Source organism: Opisthorchis viverrini, assembly GCF_000715545.1.
Source record: "Opisthorchis viverrini unplaced genomic scaffold opera_v5_395, whole genome shotgun sequence".
In the NCBI taxonomy this organism is placed as follows: domain Eukaryota; kingdom Metazoa; phylum Platyhelminthes; class Trematoda; order Opisthorchiida; family Opisthorchiidae; genus Opisthorchis; species Opisthorchis viverrini.
This window is the reverse complement of record NW_008752054.1, coordinates 244038-250953: the sequence shown is the minus strand read 5'-3', so window position 1 is coordinate 250953 and position 6916 is coordinate 244038.

Below are 6916 nucleotides of genomic sequence, written 5' to 3'. Positions count from 1 at the left end.
ATGATGATGATGCTGGGTTAGTTTGTTGTTGATTTCGACAGATCCAGTCAACCGGCTGCAAAAAGCCGGCTATTCATTTGCACTCAACGCAATATTCACACTACTGAGACCATCAGGAGCCGCTTCTAGATCACCTGAAACCCGGAAAGTAAACCGTATATAAATTGACCTCGCTTTGAACCGTGTCCAGATGTAGTCCGGTCTTGAATGCGTCATTCGGACAGATTCTTAAAGAGGGAAGGGTATGAGCAATCGAGACCTGTTGGCTTATCTGATTTAGCGTCGATAACAGGTCACTGACGAACAAAATCATCACTATCATTGACAAAAACACCAGAGAAGGATACTGGTTTTCCACAAATGTAGCGTCTGATTGAATGAGGCCTTGAAACGGAAACTAGCCGTCATGAAGAGACTGGACCTCACTGCGGTGTGACAGTTTGTACACTTCCATAACATACTAAGCCATACTGGGGAGTGTACGCGTAATACCCAACAGAGTCCCTAAATTTTCAGAGGTCACATTACCGTGGTCACTCGATCCTCCAGGTTGGGGATCGGAACATGTGTGGTGACTTGCTACTCAAAATGTCATCACCATCGGAGGTAGCAACATCGGTGTAGCACTAGTGCTTCAGTATCGTACAGCCACAAAGCTTATTCATTTATACTTAGTGCATCAAACAGTGAAGTAGAGATGAATGAGTGAGGAATGGATCTGGTGCTAGACTACCACAAGCACCCTGACGTGCTCCCACCTTCAAATGCTCAACCAGACAATCTCGAAGGACAAAAAGGACGCCACTGATATCGGTTGGCCTCCATTTCGACATAAGTAGCATATAGCCGAGACACCGAAGTTCATCGCACTGGATGTTTTCTGCTACCAAAGTAGTTGTCACACAATCAAATGCCCGTTTTCTAGTTACTTCATTACGAATCCGTAGACAGGCCGTAGCTGATATGATTGATTAGTGTCAGTAGACTTTACAGTGGGGAGATCGGGAGGGGGTAGCACATTGAAGACCACAACTTGAGTGACTGAGCGCCAGTGAGGGCACGACTGGGCCATGTTTGACAATGTCTCTAAACATTGATGTGGCCCATTTCAGAGTCCCCATCCGGACCGCAGTGACTAGCCCAGCTGAGTTTGCTGGCAACAGCTTCCATACTTTGCTGCCCAGACATTGTTTGACTCACCCTGGCCCGTTTCCACCCTTTGCGTGTTTGTTTGAGAGGAAGTCAGTCGACTGGCATACGCAACACGTGACCAAGCCAGCGCAACCTATGCAGTGTGCTCAGTCCATCTATCATGGATGTTATTCCTTCCGAAAACCATTCGACGTACTTCATCACTGCTTATCCGGTGTTCCCACCAGACTCAGGCAATGCTCCGAAGACATCCATGCTCAAACGCTAAGAGTCTTTTGACGTCCTCGGAGAGCACCGGGCAGGTTTCTGATCCGTGTAGTAATATGGGACGCACCACAGCATTGTAAACTCGGTCGATTCGTATTCCAAAATTACAATTCTCTTCAAACATTGCACAACACTTTACTAACAGACAAATTCGACAATGTCTTCCAAAGTAACCTTGGATGCAGTACCACAACCAAGGCAAGCCTCAAACTCTAACCCGATTCCGGACCAATTTTCGGACCAAAGCGTCCCGTACCATTTGCCGCTCTCACAACTGTGGAGAATGAACTTGATCGTCGCCAGCAAGCCGATGTTATCCAGCCATTAAACAGTAAATTACTGATCATGGGCAGTCCCTACTGCCATCATCAAAAAAGGCAAATGGCAAGGTAAGCATAGGTACCGGTTATTCCGCTGGATAAAACGCCGTGTTAGACTCACGCCAATATCCATTGCCGGTGTAATGATGGATACTAATGATGACGCATGCGAGTAGTGTTCTCTCGTATATCCATTTCGCGTCTATTGAAAAGTGAAATTTATTAGGGAATTTGTGGAATTGCTTTGTAGCACTTGTTTACATTTGAATAATAGTCAATGAATTTCCAGGAAAGTTCAGGAAGACGCGTTAGAGAAAAAAACGGATATTCAGTTTTTATAAACAAGATGCATGACAATTTTGCTTCCTTGTCCAATAGTCTGTAACTGTTCAGTTGACGTTCTCCAATAAACAACTCCGCAGCAAAGGCCTTCTTTCTTTCACCGATACCAGAAGACCTGTCCACCACGCTCAATGATGGAAAATACCTCGCAAACTTGGACCTCGCTGATGCATACCTTCAAATAAAAGTCTGATGACTCCAAAGAACGTTTGACAATTAACATATATGGCGGTTTGTTTCAATTCAACCGTCTGTCGTTTGGGGTAAAATCTGCACCAGCAATATTCCAACAAACAACAGATGCCATGCTAGACGGTCTATCAAGGATTGCTGCTTATTTTGATGACATCATTCTCACAGGTTCTGGTCAAGTAGTCCAACAAATTCAACAATACGGTTTTCGTTTACGTGCAGGAAAATGTACATTTGTTCTTACATCGAAATATTTTTGACGAACATGGTCGTCATGCAGACCGAGAAAATATTTCGAAATTGATTAAATGAACTGCACTGCTTTGGCATACGTAATGCTGAAGGAAAGCGATGTGACGAACCAGCTCGTACAATGGCCTTTTCTTGAAGATGACCGTTCCGTTTTCGATATCACTTTCTAGAGACCGTTTTGAGTCTACTGTGTGTGCCAGCTGGAATAGTTCTTGCTGGAGTTTCTCACTTCATCTACCTCTTCAGCTTCCGGGACCCACCGAGCCTCTCAATTAGTGTAGATTTCCTTCGTACAGGTCGCCCAGCTGTATTCTACTCCCAAACACGAGGAATACGCGTCGGAGCTTCAGGGAATTTTAGAGTGTTACTTGGAATCCAGTGCTTGAATGTGGTTGGTTGTGCCGTTCCACAAGCACAGTACTCGGTATTTTAAAGGGGTGCGCACAGCATTTTCCAGAAGTCGACACCAGAGGATAAATCGTCCGAAGGGGACTTTTACAGTGTGTTCATATCTAGATTATGTGAGTGAATATGCACATTGGCTGTTAGTGATAGGCTCAGCTTCGGTCCCTCTCCGTCCCACTCTAGTCTTCCCACTAGAGGGCTCTATTCAAATAAGTCGACAAGGCTGTATGGCAGTAGAGTAGCAGTGTTCCCTGGTGTTAGTTCATTTAATAGTGATGAGTTCGACAGTTTTCGTAGGTTTGCTTCACTTTATAGCCCGAGAGCTTCTCAATGGCCAGTTGAAATATACACTTTATGTGCGTCCCTGAAGAGTGAAAACGGAAGCATCAGCTAACAGATGCATAATCGGAATCCACATGGGTGCTTCAATATGAGCGACAATCAGAAATTTAACCACACCACTTAGAGCTACTGGGATGTGATATCTCTGCTGGAGATTCGCTCACATGAGGTGAGACTACGTTATCAAGCGACTTCAGTTGTTCTGGGGGCTGGCGGATGAACATTTTGAAGATATCAAGTACGTTCGGTTTCTGTATACAAAAACCGATCCTTGGGGTACTCCAATACACAGTAAACCTGACACCAGTGGCCACAGGTGGTCAAGGGTGGCACCCATCGCAGCCGGGCGAAGCTAACGGTTGTATCCTTAATTTGGCTGAGGCATATGTACTGGCTAACTGATGGCGTCCCATAGTAATTTGTCTCCACCTAACCTCACGGCATCAGATGCGGAGTGGACATCGTTCACTCGCAGTCGGATGGTACGACTTTCCCAGCGGCTTACAATCCAGAAGGTTTTGGAAGCATTCGTTCATGGGTGTATGAAGACAAAGCCAAGGAATTTGGCCATAACAAGGCAAGGTCGTGCCTTCCTAGACCACTATGGAGCTTCGCTTTTGTTTCGTCGAACTGCTTCCGTTGGTACTGCTGCAAGTTATTGACACCCCTGAAATCCAACGGTGGAGTCCCGTTCGTCAAGTAAAATAAAAGCAGTGCCTCGGCTTAACGATATTGCAACCTCTATATCGCTCCCTGGATTCCTGTTACGCCCACTACGGTACATCAAAAGGCAGAGGAATGTGGGGCAGCTCTTATCCGAACAAGGGATAATCATTTCAATCGTATTTACACGGCTACCACGATACTGTCCGCAGAGTCAAGCTAGAATTTACGTAAGGGGGCGAGAGCCGCCGAAGTGAGGGCCTGATTTTAATTGGCTCATATTCTAACCAATCGGTACATGCCTTCGTGTGCGAATTAAGTTTCGTACGTATATCGGTATAACCAGACGAACTAGAAATCCAGAATTCAGCGCAGCGTAATAACCAGCACCTATGTATTCGAATTGGCGAATATGCACAGCATATGGAATAATAAAACAACAGAATAATGAATAGAGCAGCGGTCTGTCTGGACCGGGCAGCTGGTGTGTGAAGGCCAAAGTCAGGATGGTACATAAACTGGTGTCCAGCTACAAATGATTATTCCTCGCTTGCTCCTCTTGCTGTCCGGGTGCCCGCAACGTGCGCCACACTGTCACCACGGTTGCAACGACGGTATGGCCAATTTTTCCTGAGCCGGGTACCTCACCAACTGGATTGTTGTCAAGTACGATGGTTAGATGTGGTATAATATCTTGTAGGTCCACAGGATGTATCCTCGGGCGAACAGAATAACCTGCGTACGTTTGATCGTTGGTTGCGTTTGGATTGTTGCGACGTTTTAAGTCATCCACGGAAATCCGAGACTATGTCAGGAAAAACTATTGAATAGACTTGGCCGGTGATGATGTGCGGGTCCTGCACGATAAACTGCGCCGTTTGAACTATATTGTATATGATCTGCAGGGTATCCGAGATACGCTGCGTCCATTTGGACCCATGGCTGTCTGTGGTGATGGCAGTTTGAATGTTCTTTCACTTCCGTCCGTCTGCGTGGTTTGTATGCAAAGTATGGTGATGTAATTCAGGCAGATTCAACCTAGCGAACGGGGCTTTGGTCGTTTCCATTCCGTTGCCTTGCACTAATTCTCTTCCCATTTACTTTCCAGGCACAACTGTGGAACATTCTTAATGATCCTGTTATCTGTTTGCAGTCATAATAAAATTGTTTTGCTAAAATCGGTTTCATATTTCCCGACAACGCAAGCGTCACGGCAATCAGGGCATCCAGGCCTTGAGTTGAAGACCAGCTTGCGTAGTTGAGAAAAGAGGGCGTAATTTTCCGATTTCGCCTATAGCCTCAGAGTGGTCCCGAAACATTTTAGGACAACATAGGGTCCCCTCTAGCAGCATACGTTCAGCATTATGCACAATCGCCCGACGGCCTAACTGTGCCTGAAGCACTTATTAGGCTTCACGGGTGTTTCATGCCACGGTATTACTAGTTACGTAGTCGATAGAAATATTATTCAATCCGAGGATTCTATGACAGAGGCGCACCGTACCCCCAATAACTCGCCTGTTGTTACATAGTAAATAGAGTCGCCAACGAAAACGGAAGGAATGATTTCCAGCTATAACTGAGTTTCAAGGTTCAAAGGTGACATGAGTTGCTGTTGCTTTAGGCGTAGCTGATAAGTGTCGTCAGCAGTCGCATTAGAAGGTTGTGGCAAGTGTTATTCCAAGCCTAGCGTACATTGTTCACTAAATACGTCAACAACTGCTTACAACACTCTGTGTGCTCAGATGATTGGTAAACCCTTCTTGATGCCTCAACGATACTTTAGGTTAGGGCGTGAACGATCACAAACAGAAAATAGGTGACCACTCAGTAAACACGCCGCCGGTGGCACCACCGGTGGGCATCGTGCCCAAAGGTGGCAAATAGGGGTGGCATGTTACGCTTGCTACCGGTGGTGCCAGAGCTGCAGCTCAACCACAGACGCTATCGTTGATCCGCTGGCTCCAAACGACGCACCGATGCTTCTGTCATTATAAACCAAAGTTAGGGCTGTCCGTGAACACACCGGGTCTTGCACCTGGGGCAGTCCATGAATATATCGGGTGCCTTGGCTACCGAAAACAATTCTAACGATACATGGCCTTCAAGGCACTCATTGAGAGGAACATAGACAATATCACGTAGGCTGTTGCTTTCATTCAAACGAATAACGGTCTCATAACTTGTGAGCGATGCTCAGTGCAAGAGGTCAATATACCAGGGTCAACTAAATCCATACTGTTCTGACTGACTACGTTTTGGCACCGCCAGTAATCCCAAACACCACCTCCCTTTGGAGATATAGATCACTTTAGGAACAAAATGTAAGATAACACTTTTTGCAACCGAGCTATCCTAAATTACCGGTAATCGCATAGTCTTCACGTTCATTAGGTTAGCAAATCTGTTAACGATGTAAATTTTTAAAAGATACAACCGCACTATAATTCTCTGCTTCGTTTGAGAGGGCAAATCCTAAGCCGCAAATCCGCCATGTTACCATTTTTGAATGCTCCCGCCATCTAGATTTCAACCAAACAGGGTGGGGATGACGCCGCAAGTCGCGTGATCGCTAGAGCAACCAACAGAGTGTCATTCATGTTCATCACATCCGCCACACCTTGAATGAGCGTGTGGGTGTTTACAGTCCAGTGGTGGTCCAGTCCGCAGTATTTCGGATCTTATCGGAATGGAAACTTCAGACTCTTCACAGGCCGTGTTCTCCAGATCCGTTTTGTTCAGATACCATGAGATCATCTACAAAGGACTCATTGGTATTTGAAACAGCAGGAGTGCCGTTAACAGACTGACCTCTGGTACTGAACTCAACATGGTCAATGTGTCTACGATGACAAGAGAGATCATCCAAACCGAGAATTGTGACCATTCGTTTGCCATTCGATGAAAGTACTATTCCTGTAGCAGGTCGTAAATCATTACCCTTGAAAAATGTAACATCAGTCGTTTTGGCACAGTCAAGA